Source organism: Schistocerca americana, chromosome 8 (genome assembly GCF_021461395.2).
Source record: "Schistocerca americana isolate TAMUIC-IGC-003095 chromosome 8, iqSchAmer2.1, whole genome shotgun sequence".
Classification (NCBI taxonomy): domain Eukaryota; kingdom Metazoa; phylum Arthropoda; class Insecta; order Orthoptera; family Acrididae; genus Schistocerca; species Schistocerca americana.
The window spans coordinates 169,404,359-169,427,327 of record NC_060126.1 but is presented as its reverse complement, the minus strand read 5'-3'; positions in this window follow the sequence as shown (position 1 = coordinate 169,427,327).

Here is a 22,969-nt window from a genome sequence, read left to right as displayed (position 1 = left end):
AAACGCTAAATCACAGTGAGCCTCAATTTTTACAGTTTCTATCACACTATTCAACAAAACCCGAAGTTTTAATTTCACAGAATGGGCATATGATTAGTGAAACTGAACAGTTGAAATTTCTAGGTGTCGAAATAGATAGTAAACTGTCATGGAAAGCCCACTTTCAGGACCTTGTTCAAAGACTTCATGCTGCCATTTTTACTATTCGAACGGTATATGAAGTGAGTGATCGTTCGACACGAAAATTAGTCAACTTTGCTTCTTTTTATTCGCTTATGTCGTATAGTATTATATTTTAGGGTAACTCTTCCCATTCTAAAAGGATATTTTTGCCTCAGCAACGGGCGGTTCGAACAATAAGTTCACGAAACTTTCATCGACCCATTTACATGAGTCTGGGTACTTTGACATTGGCCTCTCAAAATATATATATATATATATATATATATATATATATATTCCTTACTGTCATTTCCTGTTAATACTATTAGCTTATTTTCAAGAATAAGCAGCTTTCACTCAGTTAGTACTCGGCAGAAATCAAACCTGCATTTGGATCAGATTTCCTTAACTCTTGTGCAAAAAGGTGTGCAGTATACTGCTGCATCCATTTTCAATAAGCTACCACTCGAATTCAAAAATCTTAGCAGTAATCCACGAGCTTTCAAACTGAAGCTGAAGAGTTTCCTCATGGGTCACTCGTTCTATTCTGTCGATGAGTTCCTTGAAAAGTTAAGCTGATTGTTGTTCTATTGTTAACTTCGTTTTCTTAAACTTATGGGTTGACTTTTTTCAGGTTCATAAATATTTTATTTTTATCTGATATTACTTTTACGTCGTAATTTCATGTATTGTGTTAGGTAACGGGTGAGTTGCGGTGCCCTGGAAATGTAAATCCAGTATTCCGTATGTGTTTCAATAACGTGTGAGAGCGTTAGCTTGAAGACATGGCGCGAGCGCTCTAGCCAATCACAGCGCTCGTGAATGGGGAGACTGGATGGAAGCGGGAGAAGAGCGTCGTTTCGAGGGTGGACAGGGTGTTCGAGAGAAGGGAGTGCTGGACAGGACGGGAGAGTACACGGGAGAGAGTGCTGGAAGCGGACAGTACGGCGCGACGGACGGTCGCAAGAGAGACTTGGAGTGTGGAGCGGTTTGCGCATGACGCGCGAGAAATAGAAATACTTCGAAGTGCGGACTTGTGAATTTGTGAGACTTCCGAGTTTTATACAGTGAAGACGTAGTGTGGTTTAGAAATAAATATCTCGCGATCTATGTTGTTCTTCATAACTAATTATTGTGAAGTAGGAACCTATTGTTTCCCTGTTATTCAACTTGTATTTTATTTAATTGCTGGACTACCAACACCAATAAGTGTTTTGCAGAAATATAACGCATTCTCAAGCGTACTTCTACTATCGTACTCATCATTTAAGGTCGTTAAGATAGTACCTGCAGATTATATTTTATTGCAATCTTTCATTTGTAAATTTATATGTTACATTCATAATACGCAATTGCCGAGTGATAGAAACGTTCGACCAGCCTGTAATGCGGCAGCTACGTATCCCAGTCTGTAGACAACGAAAACAGCCAAAAACTTTAATATTGAAACTCTGAGTCAGAGGGTGCGTATTGAGGACCACCACCATGACAACTTTCATTATTATTTGAAAGTCCGCAACTGGCACGTTCCATGACCTTGGAGAATTTCTCCTCAATTTGGGCCTACGGAACTTGACGTGTAAATAAAAGAAAAAAGAAAAAAGGAAACGGATAGGTTAGCTCCGGGGATTCTGGAACATTTCCCATGCACCTAGTGCTCGCAAAGGACCTTACAGGTTCCCTACATGCTAGGAAATGACGCCACAACCACATTCCCCTATAAGTGATGTAGTCACTTTGTCACTGACGTCTTCAGTCTAATAAGCGACACCATCAAACCTTTCACATTCAAACTCTCCTCTCTAGCCTATCAGACTCCAGTATTAAAAATTAAACAAGCAAGCGAAATCCAAGTCAGCAGAACTAGCTCAGTTATGCTTTTTACACGACTCAGCTGCCATCTCCAGCCTTTCACAGTGAAGAATTAAAAAATGGTACCCAACACCTTCCCCCATGCCACCCAAGTTTCTGCCTACTATTAAAATTAAACAGGTAATGAAAATCCAAGATGATGTGACTAGCCCAACTGTGCTTAGTAATGTTCCCCTTTGCTCGGACTGGAGACTTCTGATTTACCCATCATTAAAATGAAAGAGCTAATGACACTGTACCTTCATATTTGCTGTCCTCATAAATATCCGAAATATGTCTCCAATATTTACCTTTGCTCTATTTCCATATTTAAAATATGTCACACACACACACACACACACACACACACACACACACACACACACACACCACACACACACACACACACACACACACACACACACACACACACATTTATAAAAAAAAGCTGAATTTCATAAAATAACATCAGGTTAAAGACACTGTCAATTGTGCTTCCGTTCCTGACTACAACAACTCGTTTACAGACAGTTCGACTAGTCGTATCTGTTAATTTCATAGGAAAATATAACGTTCACTACATGAGAACAAGTGTAAAGCATACTCTGCATAAATAGTTAGAAACCATCATTTCCTTATCCAATATAATTAAGAAATTGGTAACAGGTAGTTGTTAAAGATACGTTTTAATTTAATAACATTCCACAAAACTTTAAAACGTCGAAACAATGTCAGTTGCTGGTTTATGCTCCTACTGCATGTTGTCACCAACAGACGGCTCCATTTGCAAACATCCAAAGTTCGATTTCTGTACCACACTTCGATAGCACAATAGAGCTTAAAATTGATTTTACATTAAATTTATGATGCTTGTCTATTACCACAATGTTCTAAACTGGGTTTAAAAACATGTCAGCAACGAAAAATATGCAATGGTTATGTCAAGTATGACAATGTCACTCTCGAGAAACACACATACACATCTATCAAACTGGTGTCTATAAAACATAATTGTGAACATACAAACAAATAGACATTCTGAATATAATTGTTTAGTTTGGCTTATCTCACCCAAAGGAAGTATTTAAGCGTTACAACAGTGTCTAAATAAGTCAAGGATGTGTCACAATGCTTAAAAATGTCGGCAAAAATACGTCAGCGACGCAAAAGAGGGCAGTGTTTACGTCAAGTATGAGAATGTTAACGTAAAGTATCTTGATGTTATTATCATGATTCACACATACAAGTTCATCAGATGAAGTCTAAAACATGACTGTGAACCGTAATGAATGCTATCTTCGTGCCTAAACACGTATCATTAAAAAGATAACGAACAGTTGACATTTAAAGTTAGGCCTAAAAAATCGAAGCTGACCTAATCAAAATACGACGCAAACATAGACACAATCAGGCGTTCTGAATGCAATTATTTCTGTCTGCTGTTGATGCAGTACTCTCAAATTAAATATTTAAGGTGTCTAATTATGTGAAAGGTGTTCATTCTGATGCTGTGTGCTGTCGTCACCTAACGCTTCTCCCCACCAATTTAGGAGGGGCGAGGATAATTCATCACCAGAAACGTATAATTATCGATTTTTATTACATATGACTGGATCCAACCCAGGTTATGTACAAAGCGAACTCATGCAATATTTACCATTCTGTACTATGGTGCACAGGTTCTCTAAAACGTTAACCAATCAGAACGAAGGCTCCCTAAGAGTTTACACATAGCATTTACTGTAACCAGCTAGCATATATCACCAACATGCAACAAAAATACTCGTATCTGATTAAACCACCAGATATACACAACATAATGAAGCATCATATTAGAAAGGAAAAAAAAGGTTTCCACTACTTAAATTGCAACATGATTTTAGGAAGGAAGCAACAAGGTGATTCAGTATGATGTATCACTGAAACTGGAGAATGCCTGCTTTGTTTACACAGACACAACGTGACATAACATTGTGGCACAAGCGTAATGTCACGCAAGACGACGACAGAGCCGAAGTCACGAAAGAAAAAAATTGATAAAATTATTTATCGTTTATTAAGTAGAAATACACACACACACACACACACACACACACACACACACACACTCACTCACTCACTCACACACACACACACACACACACACACACACACACACACACACACACAAACATGTTCCTTATCACAATACGCCAGTATACTTTCAGATTTCCACTAAAATTCGAACTTCGCTGAAAAATAACTTGCATTATTTCTCAAAATACGCAAGGTTTAATGCACTAATAAATTCCCAAAGAAGAAAAACTACTAGTAGATTACCCATTTTATGTAAATGCTTAGTGAATGTTAGGCTGGGTCATTTTGTAACACTAAAGGCACTACTGCCTTTCTGGCAGCCCCCTTCAGGGCGATAACACTGCTGACATCTGATGATACTCTTGCCTTTATTTATTTACACGTCAAGATCCGTAGGACCAAATTCAGGAACAAATCTCCAAGGTCATGGAACGTGTCAGTACATGAAACGTAAAAGTAATAACAGATATAAATAAAATGTTTATGAATCCCAAAAAAGTCAGTTCATAAGTTTAAGTAGAAGCAATCAACAATACAAAAAGAATCAGATTAATTTTTCAAGTAAGTCCTTAGTAGTATAGGAGTGATCCATGAGGAAACTCTTCAGCTTCGGTTTGAAAGAGCGTGGATTATTGCTAAGATTTTTGAATTGGAGTGGTAGCTTACTGAAAATTGATATCAGTATACTGCACACCTTTCTGCCCGACAGTTAAGGAAGACAGATCCCAATGCAAGTTTGATTTATGTCGAGTATTAACTGATTGAAAGCTGCTTAGTCTTGGGAATAAGCTAATATTGTTAATATATACATTTGGCATGTCAAAATACCCAAACTCGTGTTAATGGGTAGACAAGAGGTTCTGAACTTACACAGCTTATTGCCTGAACCGCCAGTTTCTGAGCGAAAAATATTCTTTTAGAACGGTAACATTTATCCCAAAATATAATACCATACGACATAAGCGAGTGAAGGTAAGCAAAGTAGACTAATCTTCGTGTCGAACGATCACTCAATTCAGATACCTTTCGAATAGTAAAAATGACAGCATTAAGTCTTAATTTTTTTCGATGTTTTTACTATTACAAAATGAGGCAGCCTAATTAAAGTTTAATCTGGACGTGAAAGAGTGGGTGCCTAATCGATAATCCATCTTTAGACGAATAGTTGTAATCACAGTATATTTAAAGTTATCACAAACTGTTAACAGCATTCATAAGAGATACTGCAAGTGGAGATCAAGAACGCACTTCAGTATAACTTTAATGACAAGGATGACCATATTTGAACTTTTTCCAACATCAAAAATCTACATCATCTGCGTCCTCTGTAGAATCAGCCCATATAGGCTTCTGGACGAGTGCCGCACACATGTGCGGCTTGTCTCTGAACTCACAGCAGGGCAGACTGTTCACATCGCTGCCACTCACGCACAGCATGCAATAAGCACGGCCACAACGATGTGGTTTGCCGTTGCTCGGGAAGCAGTCTGTGCATTGCGAGGCCTCTCTGATGTTTCCACGCTCACAAAATTACAGCACTGCAGCCCCCCAGGAAGCAATTTATAGCAAAGATCCAAAATCAGATAACTTAACCTCAAGTCTACAGGTCTCTTATGAACTCTGGTCAGCACCAATGTCATCAGCTCATCGGAGATTAGTGACAATTAACAGGTTCCTTTAAAAGGCATATTTGAGGCAAATATCACACAAGCAAATAATTCATAAATGGATCTACTGTCATAAACGACCCAGGAGCGGAAAACTTAGTCTTTTTTTCACTTTTGGAATTTTTAGTTCAATTCTAAATAATTATGGTTCGATATCGCTAGTTTCCAAGAAAAACAAAATCCTTCCCAAACGTCACACTAAAGGATAATCCAATTCCACGTTTCTTCTGCATGTTCCCGATTCCTTTTATATTCTGGGCAGATATTAAACGAGATCCAGATAAGTTACAAAGTTATGGTGTCACTGATCTCATAACAATCAGAGAATGGGCGATCCCTTCAGTAGTTATCAGGAGGCCTAATGATGTCTTCATTGTTTGTTTTAACTTACACGGTACAATAGATGCGCAGTCACAATCTAACGTAAAACCTGTTCCACGTTCTAAGGAAATTCTTACAGGGTGGTGAATACTTTCGCAAAATTTAAATGTCTGATGCATACCTTCAACTACAATTGGATGAAACTTCATAAAACTAATGGTACTAGGTACTTCATTTTAACTGCCCGGGTAAATGAGACAGAACGGCTTCCAGTATATCAGTAACATAACACATAATACGAAAAATTCCTGCATGTAGCCAATACGTTGACTATACGACAGTAACAGGAAAGTCTCGTGCAAGAATTCAGATGAAGAAGATTGTGTGTGACTCGTTATTTGATACACGCTGTCTCGTAATTCCTAATAAAGTCTTCTCAGGGTTATAGAGGGGAGCACATTGACGAAGTTTTGACAAGTTATCCATGCACACAAGTGTACAGTTTGCATGTAAAATATGTTTAAATATCTCATAAGTTTCAACTTAGCCCCTTTAACATAGGCATCGAAATTATAAGACGCAAGTGTGATATGAGACACTATAGTCGTCCGACTGCAACAACGCCCATGAAAATTGGAACGTTCACTGTTGACTGTGGTTCTCCACCGACACGCCGCACTCTCGACTTTGAACAGGATGCCCTTCGTCTCGCATTAGAGAACCTGAAGACGACTAGTAGAAAGCTATCCACGTCATGATCACTGTAGACCACACAGGTTGCAGGTCATTGTCTTCACTGTTTGCGTACCTTGAAGTGGGAGATTTGAAATTGACCCGGTCTTCAAACGTATTTCACATCCAAACGGAGCATTTACGTACCTGGGACTACTTATCCAAACTTTATGTATTAAGTTCCCTGTCAACACCTAGATGCCTGTAATAGGCGCTGTGGATCATCTTGAAGGTATCTCTCGCAATCTACTAGCCAACGAGCAGAGCCTGACCCATTCCACCACTGGCAGCTGCAAGGGTGCAGATTTAATTTATTATAAAACGTTTACATGTTTGGTCCCTCATTTACATTTTCCACCACCCTCTCCCCACAGATTTAAGATCTACGCTGCCAAACGTACGACGAGGGGACGGGAAGAAACGACAAACAGCTACACCTAGCAAGAACATCCACGTTTCTCTCGAATTTATTAAACGTGCTTACAGATAAGGATGCAGGATTGTATTTATAAGCAGAGTTAATGATGCAGCAGTTCTTCTGTAGAACGTACTAGGTTTTATTGAAGAAAGCCAAACTATATCAGAATTCTATCATCTATCAGAGGATGGAAAATAATAAAAGCTCAAAAACTTTTTCTCCTTATTGAAACATGAAAACACTTAACTGCCCTAACTGCATTTTTCCAGCCACGAGGTTCTTATAGCACGGAATAGGATACATACGAAAACAGACAGAGTGCCACACACATGAACAGCTCTAATCAAAATTATTTACAATTCTTACCTGATGTAACTGTTCGAAGTCTTTGGGAAAGTCCGCACCAAAGAATGACGGAAGCGTCTACACTATGCAGTGCTGCATAAACAGAGTCCGAAGTTGATCGTGAGATCTCCTAAGAATATTTTACGCGTCGTTGCCTGGCCGGAAGCATTCTACTTCCGTAACTTTGTCACCTTCCACGCGCCAGAGAAGTGAAAGACGAGGATGTAGTACACCTCCACTACATACTAACTTCCTGGCTCAAATTCTCGTGCAGTATACAATTATATAACGGGAGCAGACTGTATAAAAGATGATTGTTGATTTTTACTCCAGCGCAGATCTTATAAATGTAAGGCGTTCGCCTGATAATGCACACATTTGCTTTCAGCTACTCAATTTGGGTGTCTGCAAAATACCCTGACACTTTCCTCAAAAGGAGATCGCTTGCTCTCTGCGAAACAATCACAATAAAACTGCGTTGCGGAAAGGCCGGGACATAATGAATCTCTGGTAGATCATCTATAATAATTCCATCAAAATCTGAAATAAAGATGAAAAACTCAAAATTTTCTGCGGCGATTACAAAACAGCAATAACCTCTTGAATATAACGTTTACATCAGGCAAACCAAATTAAACGTTCACTTTTTTCAAACCCTGTAATTTTATCTCCTGCCACGAAAATATACGAAATTTGGCTGGTAGAGGCTAGACTTTCGAAAAGCGTGGCGCCCTGCGAACTGTCGCTCGGGCTCGGCGATGGTTCTAACACCAAGATGAAACTTACAAAGGGAGGAACAGAGCTCAGACGTACATATGAATTATAAGGTGGGTTAATGATGTCACACTAAAAGCACATTTCACAACTGTCCAGCCCAACGCCATCGGAACGTATCACACAATGGGAAGGTAGTCCCTCTTATCCATCTATCACCTCTTCTCGCAGCGCAGAGTCGCCGCACGGTCTGAGGGGCCATGTTACGAATTGCACGGACCCTCCCCCCTGACGTTCGAGTCTTACCTGGGGCGAATCTTACCTGGGGCCTGGGTGTATGTGTTGTTGTTAGCGTAAGTTAGTTTAACTTAGATTAAGTCGTGTGTAAGTCTAGGGAGCGATGACCTTAGCAGTTCGGTCCCTTAGGAATGCATACACATTTGAAAAACACCAATTCTCTTAATGCATCTGCGACGGGAGTCATAACCATGTCGCGCAGAGTTGAAATCAAGCGGTTTTGTTATGAGTGGCCCAGGGAACATTTCGGACACATCGCTGCTCAGATTGGACAAATGGTTCAAATGGCTCTAAGCACTATGGGACTTAACATCTGAGGTCTGGACTTAGAACTACTTAAACCTAACTAACCTAAGGACATCACACACATCCACGCCCTAGGGAAGATTCAAACCTGCGACCTTAGCAGCAGCGTGGTTGCGGAATGAAGCGTCTAGAACGGCTCGGCCACAGCGGCCGGCTCAGACTGGACACGAAAAGGCTTCAGAAGGTGTCATAAAGAGCATAAGTGAACAAACCTCATCCCTTGGGTCACTCATTCTTACATATTCACGTCGAAAAGGATAATTTGCAGTACGATGTGTAACAGGTTGACGCTCTTGGCAACCACTGGTACTGTTGACACCCCCCGGATGACTGAACCTTTCTTATGGGTTGCTACGGGGCTGTAATCTCATTGAACGTGATCTCACATCTTTGGAGCGCAGCGTGACCGCAATTTTTGCTGTCGTATAGGATACAATAGGGACAGTTAAAAAACATTCGACGAAAGTGACTCGAAGCAAGAAAGTGTATTTATATTTTTTTATTTCTTTTCCTTTACAGTAACCCTTTGCCATTTTATTAACACGCGTGGCAATGTACGGACGCCAGAGGAGGGCTCGAAAATGCAGGAATGAGAAAGCATAAATACAATTCGGATAAGGTTCAGATTGGTCGAAGAACAGTAAATATGATTACGTATGTGAAAATAGAAAAAAGCACCACTAGCGATAACTGTGTTTCAGTACCACAAAGTGACAAAGAAGGGCATCGTGAATGCTCACAGGTTTCACGGTTTACGGGAGAATGAAAGCCAGTTATCTGGCGAAAGTTTGAAGAAGCAATACCGAGTGAGCAATCAACATCTACATCTGTAGATTTACTCTGCAGTCAACAAGTAAGTGCCTGGCAGAGGGTTCATTAAACGACTCTCATCCCATTTTTCTACCGTTCCACTCCCTTAATTGACGCGGGAAAAACGAACGTTTAAATCTTTCTGTGCGAGTTCCGATTTCTGTTATTTTATTACGATAATCATTTCACCGTATAGAGGTGGTTGACAACAGAATTTTTTCACACTCAGAGGAGAAAGTAAGTGATTAAAATTTCCAGGAGATACTCACACAACGAAGAGGCCTTTGTTTTAATGATTTTCATCTCAATGCGTGCACCATATTTGTACACTCTCTCCCATGTTTAGCGATAATACAAAGTGAGCTGCCCTTCTTTGAAATCTCTCAATGTCCTTCGTTTATCCTACCCCAAACCGCACAGTGGTACTTCAGGAAAGGGCGAAATAGCATAGTCTAAGCAGTCTCTTTATTAAACCTTTTAATTTTCCAAGTGTTCTGTCAGTAAATCGCAGTCTTAGGATTGCTTCCCCCATAACATTCTGTATGTGATTGTCCCATTTGCAGTTATTCGTAATTGTAATCCCTAAGTATATAGCTTAATTTACAGTCTTCAGATTTGTGTAGTTTATCGTGTAACCGAAATTTAGCTGATTGCTTTCAGCATTCACGTGGATGACTTGACACTTTCCTTTATTGGAGTCAATTGCCACCTTTCGCACCATACCTATATCTTATCTAAATCAATTTGCAGAACCATTTATGTAGACCAGGAACGGAACAAAGTCTGTAACACATTCTTGGGGAATGCCAGATATTACTTCTGTTTTAATCTATGACTTTCTGTCAGTTACTCTCTTTGCCACGAGATCACGAATCCAGTCGCACAACTGATTAGACAATTCGTAGGTGCGCGTTTTGATTATAAGTCTCCTGTGAATAACGGTTTTCCTACTGGAAATCTAAATCTACGTCATAAATTTGTCATTCCCCGTCGATAGCACTCATTACTTCCTGAGAATAAAGAGATAGCTGTGTTTCACAGAAGGATATTTTCTGAATCAGTGTTGACTAGGTGTCAATAAACAGTTCCTTCGAAGTAAATTCATAATGTTTGAACATAATATATATTCCAAAATCCTGCTGCATATCGATGTTAATGACACTCCTGTAATTCAGTAGATTCCTTCTATTTCCTTTCTTGGTCATTGGTGTGCTTGTCTCCAGTCTTTATATACGGATCTTTCGACGAGCGAGCGGTTGTATATGATTTGCTAAGTATGGAGCATTTATACCAACATGCTCTGAAAGGACACTGACTGATATACAATTTGGAACGGAGGCCTTGGTTTTACTGAATGATTTAAGTTGCTTCGCTACACAGGGGCTGTCTACTTGTAAGCTACTGATGTTCGCAGCTGTTCTTGATTCGAATTCTGGAATATTTACTTCGTCTTCTTTGGTGAATGAATTTCGACAAACCATGTTTAGTGAATCTGCTTCCGTGGTAGTGAGGATCTTGATTGCGCCTTGCTACTGGTTTCTTTTGATACTATGAGAATCTGTTTGGGTTTTCTGTCATTTAGTAACAGAATTTCGTTGTGGAAATTATTAAAAGTACGTCGCATTGACGTACGCTTTAAATTTCGAGCTTTTGTAAAACTTCACCAATCTAGGGAATTTCACTTTCTTTTAAATTTGGCATGCCTTCTTTCTTGCTTCTGCAGCCGTGTTCCGATCTGTTTTGCGTACTCTTGGAGGGTGTGGGTGGGGGAGGGGAATCACTCTACCATCTCTCAGTAGTTTATGGGGAATGTGTCTCTCAACTGATGTCGATTCTACTTCTTGGAATTGAAACATCATCTTGGCTACGCTTACTCAGTTAGGAAGGCGCGGGAGCTGTATCAGGAAGGCGTCAACCGAATTTTTTTATCTTTCTTAAATGGATGTATTTTGCGTTTCTCTATGGTTTGGATGTGATGTTAATGTATTCAGTCTTGCTAGAACTGCCTTGTGGTAAGGATTCCCTGTATCGCTCATGATGCTCCCTACTTGATCAGGATTATTTGTTGTTACGATATGGCTCTGAGCACTATGGGACTTAACAACGATGGTCATCAGTCCCCTAGAACTTAGAGCTACTTAAACGTAACTAACCTAAGGACATCACACAACACCCAGTCATCACGAGGCAGAGATGTTACGATATCATGTATATTTTCAAAGTTTACAATTTGAGTGCAGTCTTGAAGTAATTGTTCAAAATAAATTACTGAGAAAGCATTCAGAAAGATTCGGAAGGAGTTTTGTGCCTACTGCAGACTTTAAACACGCATTTTCGCCAATATATCGAGGGTGGATTGAAGTCAGCGCCAGCTACATTTGTACGATTGTGTTTGCTATTTGAAATCGGACTCAAGCTTTCTTAGCACACTGGGAAGGTATGGGGGAGGGGGGGGGGGGGAATTACTGAAAAGAAATAAGTATTAAATTATACCGGTTGTCAAGTATTACTTCTGCCCATACTAACTCACAGCAACTATCTGTTTCAGTTTCACTCAAATAGCAATAAAAACACCACGAGCAACTGTATTCAATCTATGCTTTCTGAGCACAGTTATATACATTGCACAAATTTCAGGTGAACTTATCTCCAAATTTGTCAGCTGTCCGTACCTACAACGATTTCTGCGTCAGTGCTTCTTTCAGTGCTTGGAACTTTGATTCTTTCCCTAAACAGCTACGGCGATTTACAACTACAACGCGCCGGCCGCGGTGGTCTCGCGGTTCTAGGCGCGCAGTCCGGAACCGCGCGACTGCTACGGTCGCAGGTTCGAATCCTGCCTCGGGCATGGATGTGTGTGATGTCCTTAGGTTAGTTAGGTTTAAGTAGTTCTAAGTTCTAGGGGGCTCATGACCACAGCTGTTAAGTCCCATAGTGCTCAGAGCCATTTTTACAACTACAACACCGTATATTGTTGGGTCTACATTCGTGACATGTTTGCCCTGGGCTCTTTTAGAGTGATGCCTTTCGGTAATTTCCCGAGATCCTCCAATCTAAAAACCCACTAAGTCTCTTCAGACAGCCCCCGCTCTCCATGTAGCCGCTTCATGTATGTAGCTGTCCCCCGATCTAGTAAGTGGAAACCGTAAACCCACCACCCCATGGCGAAAGTCAAAGAATCTGCAAAATACGCGTTCAGAGAATCGTCTGAGACTTTGATTCAGAACCTCCACTCAACTCTGTATCAAAGGAGCACGGTAGGTTCTGTCGGCGATGTTACAGATGATGTGCCCCTCCTTTATCTTACAAGAAAGGCTGTCAGTCTTTACAACTTCAGCTAGCCACCAGAAATCAGAGAAAATCTCTCTAGATTCAAACCAACACACATTGTTAGTACCAACATGAGCCACCATCTAAAGATGGCTACACCACGTGCTCTTCATGGCATCCAGAACCACCAATGCCACATTAGGAATGCCTCCTTCGAGTATGCAAACCGAGAGCACACTCTATTTCTTCCCTTCCTTGGCAGCCATACCCCTAAGCACCCCAGTGCATGCCTAACGATGATGCTCCCTACCACCTGTAATGCAACCCTTTGTGAATTTCCAGGCCTTGTGAGCCCAGCAGGGTGAGAGACTGCAACTGGCTCAGGGACTGCGTCAGCTACAGGCAGTGCCCAAAACATGTTCATCAAACAACCTGGGGAGGCCCTGCCACACCTTGAACGACCTCTCACTCGACGACGATGTGAACCAATTGCGGGCAAGTGGGATGTGCTGGAAGTTCCCCACACACAGTCCTCTGGCCCCCGACAGTGATACCCAGTGACGTATCAAACTGCAAGACCGAAGCAAACACAGCCTGGAGCTGTGAGCGAAGGGTCTCCAACTCAGCTTGCATCTGAATGCAACAATCACAGTTCCTGTCCACACTAGAGATGGCAGGTATACACTAGACAATAAAAGGTGGAACTATGCCTGGTAGATACAATAATATGCACAAAATGTAGGAGTTTAAAAAGCCTAGAAATTCATTTCAGCATTGTACATATTGCTCCATTACTTTAGGAAAAATGTCGCTTTCAACAGCGCAGACAAAGATGGAGGGCAAAAATCGACTGAAAAAGACAATAAAGGTTGAGGAATGAAGGCTTAACTGGGAGGCGTAAGTTAATTTTCCTTCTCCTTGTGTTTCTATCTTCTGTCTGCGAAAAGAACGGCTACTACCGAACGGATGCCTATCGGTAACATGGTTCATGTGGCAACAGTGCACTTGGTTCATGCACTGCCGCGTACGCAGCGTGCTGATATTCAATAATGGAGTTCGTGCTGCTACTTCGCTACAACACTGGAGGATCTCAAGTATGCTATTTAGCGGGAGGCATCAGATTATGCAAACATTCCTGTGGCTGAAGCCAAAAGTAATTTACTTGCCCCTGAAGGCAGTACACTCGCTGCTACCAAGTTTCGGTTGATATTGTCAGTTGCGTAGCTAAAAAAGAACTAAAGAATAAGCCTTTCTGTAGCTGATTGATAATGTTATGGGAGATATTAGCTTAACTTTATCTAATTTAAATAAGTGAAATCAGACTGTCAAATGTAACTATTGTGGCGATAGAATATGACACAGCAACTAAACTTGCTTTCTTTATCATACTCAACGAGTCTGCTTCGTCCTAAGCAAGTAAAATTACAATAAAAGCACAACAGATGCAAAATTATATTTTCGCAAATCTTAATTATGGCCCTTTTCTTCGATATCTCTTTAATACTTCGTGCATTATTATTAATCTATGAAAAAGAAATAGTATCTGTTATCTATTAAATGTCATGCATAAAAACGAATGTAAAGATTGCATGTAAAATAATGTATAGGATTTACTTTACTTTCAGTTTCTTTAGAAAGTTTGTACAATTTGTAGTTCATTTACTACAGTGATACTTTTAATTTACTATGTGCTATAATGTTTATCAGCGTAGTTCACTTCAGTCATTTCTTCTGTGATGGGTCACTTTTATTAAACCTGCTACCACTGTTTAAGCTATTTCTGAATGACAAAGCTTCCCTGTATACCACAGTGTCCACAGAGTTGCCATCGTTAATACTGAGACTGCAGTCTGTGTGCGGGTGCAATTTGGGCTTAACGCACTGGAAAAATTGCAGAACTCTGTAAGTTGTACTACTGCATCTGAAATCCAAATGGTCTGTCCCAGATCAATAATAGAAGAGGTGTCGTTTCCTGATCAGGTACTTCTGTTTAAATAGATTGCTAAAATAAATGACACGGATGTTCAGGCATAGGCAGGCTATTAAGTGACGTAACTGAAATTTCACAGTGCCATGGTTACAGGTCTGTGTGCTCACGACACTCCACGATCTATAACGTACTTGATAGTCGGCATATCCATTTCATGCACACTGGGTAACAAGTAACCCGCAATCACACTGCTGCGGAAAAGGCGCACACCCCACGACTGACTTCCGGCGGCCAAAAGCTGTGGGGCATTTTATATGACAACCGGAATAATGGTCGAAATGACCCCCGCTGTTCATAATCTTTGGAGGTTTTATTTAAGAATAACATTTGTGATACCAGTCACAGTTTTCATTTATTTATTTATTATTATGTGTTTAAGTATTTAGTATTTAACACGAAGCGTTTCGTGAAATGTCGCCCATTTCCAAGTGCGTTTTTCCTCTGTGTTCTGTACCATTTCTTCGTTATGTTTTTTGATTTGTTAGGTTCCTCGTTGTTCCGTTACCTATATTGCAATATATAAAAACGTGCATTAGTTGATTAAGGATCTTCGTACATAGTTAGTGGTGAAATCTGGACGAAGTTGTACGTACAGTTTATTTATGGCTCATACTACACAGTACCACACATATTAAACATCAAATACAATTTTCTGTGCACAATATACACGGAAAATAACAAACTTATGGAATTCAGCAGTTACAAAAATGATTTTAGATATAGTCAATAGAGATAATTCTGTAGGTCTTCCACAGAGTAGGACATAGTTTTGTACAGAGTTTTTATCTTCATAATGTGGATCATAAATTGCTTACATCTATCTACAATGATTTAAGTGTTCTGTTAAGCATCTAAAGAAATATCCGCAGCTCGTGGTCTTGTGGCTAGCGTTGCTGCCTCTGGATCGTGGGGTCCCGGGTTCGATTCCCAGCCGGGTTGGGAATTTTCTCTGCCCGGGGTCTGGGTGTTCGTGTTTTCCTCATCATTTTATCTTCATCATCGCCATTCGTGATAGTGAAAAGATTGGACTATGTTAAAGATTGGGACATTGTACAGGCCCTGATGATAGTTGAGTGCCCCACAAACCAAAAGCCATCATCTAAAGAAATTCACTGATTCAGTTCCAAGTGTTTTTGTAAGATTGGAAATTTGTGGTTAAGTTCATATGAGACCAAACTGCTGAGGTCATCGATCCTTAGGGTTGGGGTTGCGTTGTTTGGAGGAAGAGACCAAACAGCGAGCTCATCGGTCTCATCGGATTGGGGAAGAACGGGGAAGGAAATCGGCCGTGCCCTGTCGAAGGAAACATCCCGGCATTTGCCTGGAGCGATTTAGGGAAATCACGGAAAACCTAATTCAGGATGGGCGGACGCTGGATTGAACCGTCGATCCTTAGGCTTACACACTACTTAATCTAATTCAAGCTAACTTACACTAAGGACAACACACACACACACACACACACACACACACACACACACGCCCGAGAGAGGAATCGAACAACCGACGGGAGGAGCCACGCAAGCCATGGCAAGGTGCCTGAGGCCACGCGGCTATCACGCGCGTCCCAAGTACTTTGGTTCAGTATTTTGTTTAAATTTTTTTTTCCGCTGTGTAAAACCATCTCTAGTTCTTCTAACAGTTTTATTTAATGCCTTGTTAATGCTGAAACTGTGTGTCTGTTACGTATGTAGGCTTTAATGGGCTTCTGTGAACCTGGTATCGAAATATCGACCTGTTTTGCAGATGTTTGGGCGACGTGATGTTGCAGTGTTCCTGGTGCCCATCATTACATTTTTCCTGTAAACAGAATGAAGAAAATGAGAGTACGCAGAGATAAACGCACCTGAAAATGCGAAACATTTCCTGGTAGCAGGAAAGTTATTTATAAACGAACCTATTGTTTCTCACAGTCATAGGCTTTCACGACCCACTTCTAATGGATCAAATCAGATATTTTCTTATTTTATAAGTGGTATCGCCATAATATTCCAATAAGCATATGAATAAGCAAACTGATGAGACGTCTTACATTTTCGCAAATTAGTATTGTTTTCCTCAAGGCCAGTAGCGTAAAGACATTTGATATATATTATTATACCAAGAACCTCCTATTTTTTAAGATTAATTCTAGAGTTGTATATTTAGGCGATAAGCTTATTTTGTGTGTATTGCATTTGTTAAGCGATCTCCATAACCCATCTTTGACGTCGTGGGTGTGGAAGTGTCGAATAGCTCTGCATATTGTATTTGTAGTGCAGAGTCAGTTATACAGTAGATATTTTTTAGTAATTTTTGTTGAAAGTTTCGTTTTCTATAACTTCCTATGAAGTAAATCTGTAAAATTTATAGAAAACGAATATTTCAACAAAAACTGCTGAACAAGAACATCTACTGTGAAGAAAAGAATATATGAACAAAAATAAATCCGCCAATAAAACTTTTCTGGTTTTGTGATGTCATTGTCAGTGTGTAAAACTAGAAAAAGCTATTGACTGCGACAATGGCCATGGAAGCGTACGTTTATATTTTAAAACAAACCAATCTGCGCCGCAAATAGAATACGCAGAATTATTTGACAGACACAACATCAACGATGAGATATGGAAATGTGTTAAGAAATGGCAGTGCAGCCGAAATAAGCTTATCCCCTAAATGTACTATTCTTGAATATAGCTTGAAAAATAGCAGCGTCTTTGTATAGTAACACACATAAAATTCGTATTTTACGCTTTTGTTTGCTTAACGAGGGCAAGGTATTGAAGATACCACTTTTGGCAAGCATTCCCTAACCTACTAGCTAATCAGAGCGTAGTATTCATCACAGGTTCCACGTCAGCCAAATACAGGAGATTACCGAACCGTGTTGCCGTGTCAAAACCTACACGTAGCAGTTTTCCTAGGTCGGAAAAACCGATCAATAGTTTTGTGTCACGTCAGCCTGCTATAGCGTAAAAGATGCTTTGAACGATAAGGCAATCATGACTGCAAGAGTTGGAAATACTACCTAGCAGATAATATTCTAAAATTTACTTACTATTTGATGAAAGAATTTCAGATTGGTAGTTTTACGGGGGTCATTGGGGTAGGTGGGGCGTCGGAGTGCGCAGCTTTGGCAGTTAGCTAGAGATGTAGGGTCATGTCATTACGACCACGCGTGTAGAGACCACGAGGACGAGACTAGCCTAATCACAGCTGGCACGGCGGTACTTAAACATTTCCACCGCACCATAAGCAATTACATCGGAATCAAACTGCAGCAAGAGGGACAATACTAACTATCTTCACAATGGTTTGCAAGATTACATATCTATATGCAGATGTCCGCTAAAGGCTATCTTTTTTAGTGGAGTCTTAGGAACGGAGAGTGGGGAAGTGTGGTCCCTAGGCCCTGTGGACGGTGCCACTTAGGCCCGTATCAGCTGAGAGCTCTCTACTGTGCTTATCAGCCGGCCGAGCGGAAGCTTGTGGCGGCGACACACTCGAGCATGTCGGGAGCAGGGCGGCCGGTCTGGGAGTGGAGTAGAGAAGAGTGGGGCAGGGCAGGCGGCGCCTGTAACCGAATCAAGCTCTTTGGCCGAATTACGATGCCTCAGCCGTCGCACCCAAGGGCGACGTAGCCCGATGACGCGATCGATCGATGCGCCTTCCAGGAGGAAACTCGTGTATCATGCCTGAGGATGCGGCTGGCCAAATTTAGACGTTCGTTTTGGCACGGCCTCTAATATTTTTGACTAACAGTCTCCGTTCTGATATCTGTGATATGTTAATAATTATGAAGGTTCAGTGGGAAACAGCAGTTCTAGCAACATAATGTATTATACTGCATGGGGGCTTAATTAAACATATAATGCAAATACTTTTTTTTTAATTTTTAGTAGCTGACTGTCCGGTTACGCAGTCTCGTAACCGGTTGGCCCTGACTAGTATTATTACGCAATCTAACTGCATAGAACAACAACAAGGAATGAACGGAACTTTCCGTTAACACAATTAATTAATTAAGTCCCCAGCAACTATAAAACCTACGAAACCAAAGCACAAGTGTACCTGTTCTGTGTGTGGAAGTGTGATTCAACGTACACATCTGGCACGGTTCTTCCTCAATACGACAAGCCATTTACCATGAAGAAATTAAAAAAATAAACATAAATACTATAATTGCACATCGAAACCAGAAATACAGTCTAATACAAGAACACGAGCCAAATGCTTTGTTGACTGAATCTGTGACCAAGGGGCATTATTGTTTAACACATTTGAAATAAAAAAATAAGAAAATTTCTTTTACCTTTATATATCTTGATGAAAAGTACTCTGATCATTACAATATCTCCATTCGAACAGCATCTGGTGTCTAGCCCATCAAAACATCTGCACACAAAATGGCCTCGAATATTACAGGTATCAACATCCTCTCTCCAAAGCACTAACTACCACCACATCTCAACAACGACCGACTACTGCTACTTCTCAACAAGCACTGCCTGTGGAGGCGGCGGAATAATACTCTCTGGCGCAATCTCTAGCGCTGTGGCTCAGTATAGCCACATTTCATATGCCCCTCCTCCACGGGCCAGAATTTGATGGTATTTTTACCAGCATTGGTGGTGAAAATACCACCAAATTCGTCCAAAAAATACAGACAGAAATAAAAGATAATATTAACAAGTAAACATCACTTCACTAAATAAATTTTGGCTTTGCACTGACCTTTCGATAACCTAATATATATAAAATACAGTAAGGAATAAAAATTCTTTCATACATGTGACTTTACATAATAGTTTACACAAGTATTATGTGGTTAAACAATTCAATCAATAGCGTCAGCAATGACGAATATGTGCAGGTAAGAGTCTCATAACATTTCACAAACAGTAACACAAAAAATCAGTTTATGCAAATATTAACATAAAATGCTTTCACTGGTTCAATAAACAAGTAGTTGACAGTTCCAGCAGTAGCACCCAGCAATGTTGAACAGGTGCAGACACCAACAAGTGACATCATTTCAGTAGAAGCAGTTCCATCAGTGGCACCCAGTAATGTTGAACAGGTGCAGACGGCAACAAGTGACATCATTTCAGTAGAAGCAGTCCATCGGTGGTACCCAGCAATGTTGAACAGGTGCAGACGGCAACAAGTGACATCATTTCAGTAGAAGCAGTCCATCAGTGGTACCCAGCAATGTTGAACAGGTGCAGACACCAACAAGTGACATTATCTCAGTAGAAGCAGTCCATCAGTGGCACCCAGCACTGTTGAGCAGGTGCAGACACCAACAAGTGACATTATTTCAGTAGAAGCAGTTCCATCAGTGGCACCCAGTAATGTTGAACAGGTGCAGACACCAACAAGTGACATCATTTCAGTAGAAACAGTTCATCAGTGGCACCCAGTAATGTTGAACAGGTGCATGTAACAGTCCATAATATTCACTATCACTAATTAGCCAGTTCATCAGAGTTCATTAGCACAAATTAAACATTTCCAAGCAGCACCCTTCATGTTGAACAAGTGCACGTAAAAGTCCATAATATTCACTATCACTAATCAGACAGTTCATCAGAGTTTATCAGCAGAAATTAAACATTTCCAAGTGGCACCCAGCAATGTTGAATAGGTGCAAGCACGAACAACAGTTTGAATGCACACACAATTGCTTTTACAAAATTATATCAATGCTCTTACACTAAACATACAAATAATAACAAATGCACAAATGATATCAGATAATTGTCATATTAAATATTACAAATACACAAATATCAGTAAACCTATAATAATTATGAGTGTCAGTGCAAGCCACAACAAACAAGTAAAATAGTATTTAGGAGATAGGTCGGCACCAATTGTCTGGGATTAGGAAAGGAAAACACACAAAACACACTCACTCATCTTTCATCCACATTAAGTACTACTGTGTAATTGAATAGTGTTAACTGTGTAAATGCAATTCTGTCAAAGTGGCAGCAGTGTATAACAGTCAATAATAGTCAGTCAACGTCATAGTCATCATGTGAAGACCAATGTTTGCCAAGCCAAATCAAATGTACAGTTGCTGAACAACTGTCAGTGTGCCGAGATATGCAAATGCTTCCTGTCTCCAAAAAGAAAGTATATACTGCTTAGTGATTTAACAAAGTGTGTGTGTAGACAATCCTCCTTCCACTTGAGTGTTCTAGTCTGTCATCTTCATCCTCCTTGTTCCATATAGGCCAACAAACAAACAAAAACTGCTCCTCACTTACTTCACCTCTTATCCACCAAAACTCCAATAATCATCACATAATCTTAATACTTCAATAATACCTCTTACGTCGATACATATAAACCTTATCATCAATATCATTTAAATTACCTCTTGTCCACCAAAACTCCAATAATCATCAACTTCACGCAATCTCAATACCTCAATAATACGTCTTCAATACGTCGATACATATAAACCTTATCGCCAATATCATCTCACTTCCATAACAACTCTTTCCTCTAGTCAGTCTCCTCGAACAAGTGCAAACAAAATCCTAGTGCAAACTTCAATTTATCATCCCATGCAATCCGAAGACACAATGTCCACACACAACCTCTGTGTAGTCCACCTGAGCCAAATCTTCTACTCATTATGAATTATAAAATACATTTTGGTTACCTTGTCCATCATAAAATAAAAGAAATGCATACATTACCTCTAACAGCCTTCAGTTTGAATAACTTTCAGTAAGTAAGTACAAGTTCGGAGTGTGAATGACAGTAATATTTGACAATGTGTACACCACTTCAAGAGTCATGGCAAAACAGAAGCAAACATGTGGAGTATTTCTTATGTCAAGTGTCATTTGCTATTTCAATTGCTCACGAAGAATGCAGTGTAATAACTGTCAATGGTCTAACCTAGTGTTGGTATGACATGTCGTTAGCTTCCTTCCTATTAGCATAAATTTATACAGCTTCCATAAAACCTCCAGCTCATGTGACTTCAATGAAGTTTCTTGAACCAATGTCGTTCGTAGCATTATAGCAGTTCATTTTCTTATCTTAAAATATAAGCCACTGAGCGTAAGCAAAACATGCAATAGCGAGTAAATATACCAGTAGAGAACAGAATGTCAACAAGTGGATGCAGCAAAATTCCTACAACGAGGCTCTGCCAAGCGAACAATCTATAATTAATACCATAGTGTGACCTAAGCTCCATGTTCGTACACAGTATATCAGCATTTCTATATACCAAATTAAAGAGTAGTTATGACAACAAACAGAAATGTGTGAATATGCAATCCATACGCAAGCAGCAATTATGTATCTTACATAATAAACAGGTCATTAGCATCATATCAACATAAGCAAATAAATGTTCATATGTACTCTTAATAAGTAAACATGAAGGCGCAAGCAGATAAATCACAAAGTGTAACCTACATACATAACCACATCAGCACAATTAATCAGGTGACAATTATAATTTAAATAAATAAGCATAGCAGGCACATAATAAAAAAATATGACATCAGTGAAAAAGCAGTGCAGCCAAGCGATGCATAATATACATAAGTAACAACCCTGTTCATTAATCAATCATTGTCAAAATCAGCAAATGTACGCAAGCACGTCGCTTCCCAAGTAAATTCATAGAACATAAAATTTAGCACAAAGTATAAATCACGTAATCGCGAGCAGCAAATTACGTCTAAGTACGTACCAAGTGGAAATATGTTACCTGAAAAATAAACTCAATTAATAGTTACCTTTTTAGTTGATTAGTTTGTTCTTCGAAATTACATTCTTCCTGAAACTTTCTCGATAGCAAGTCCTCTTAATGTCGGACACACACAGAATTTACCTGAAGTTCTTAAATATTTTATACAACCGTATCCTAAAAAATACTGAACGTTAATAACATAATTTGTCAAGTCACTATAGCTTTATACTGAATTTAATCGGAGAAATTAGACTATGTATTTGTTTACGGCTGTCAGTGCATTCGCACTGAGCGCTCGATCAGCT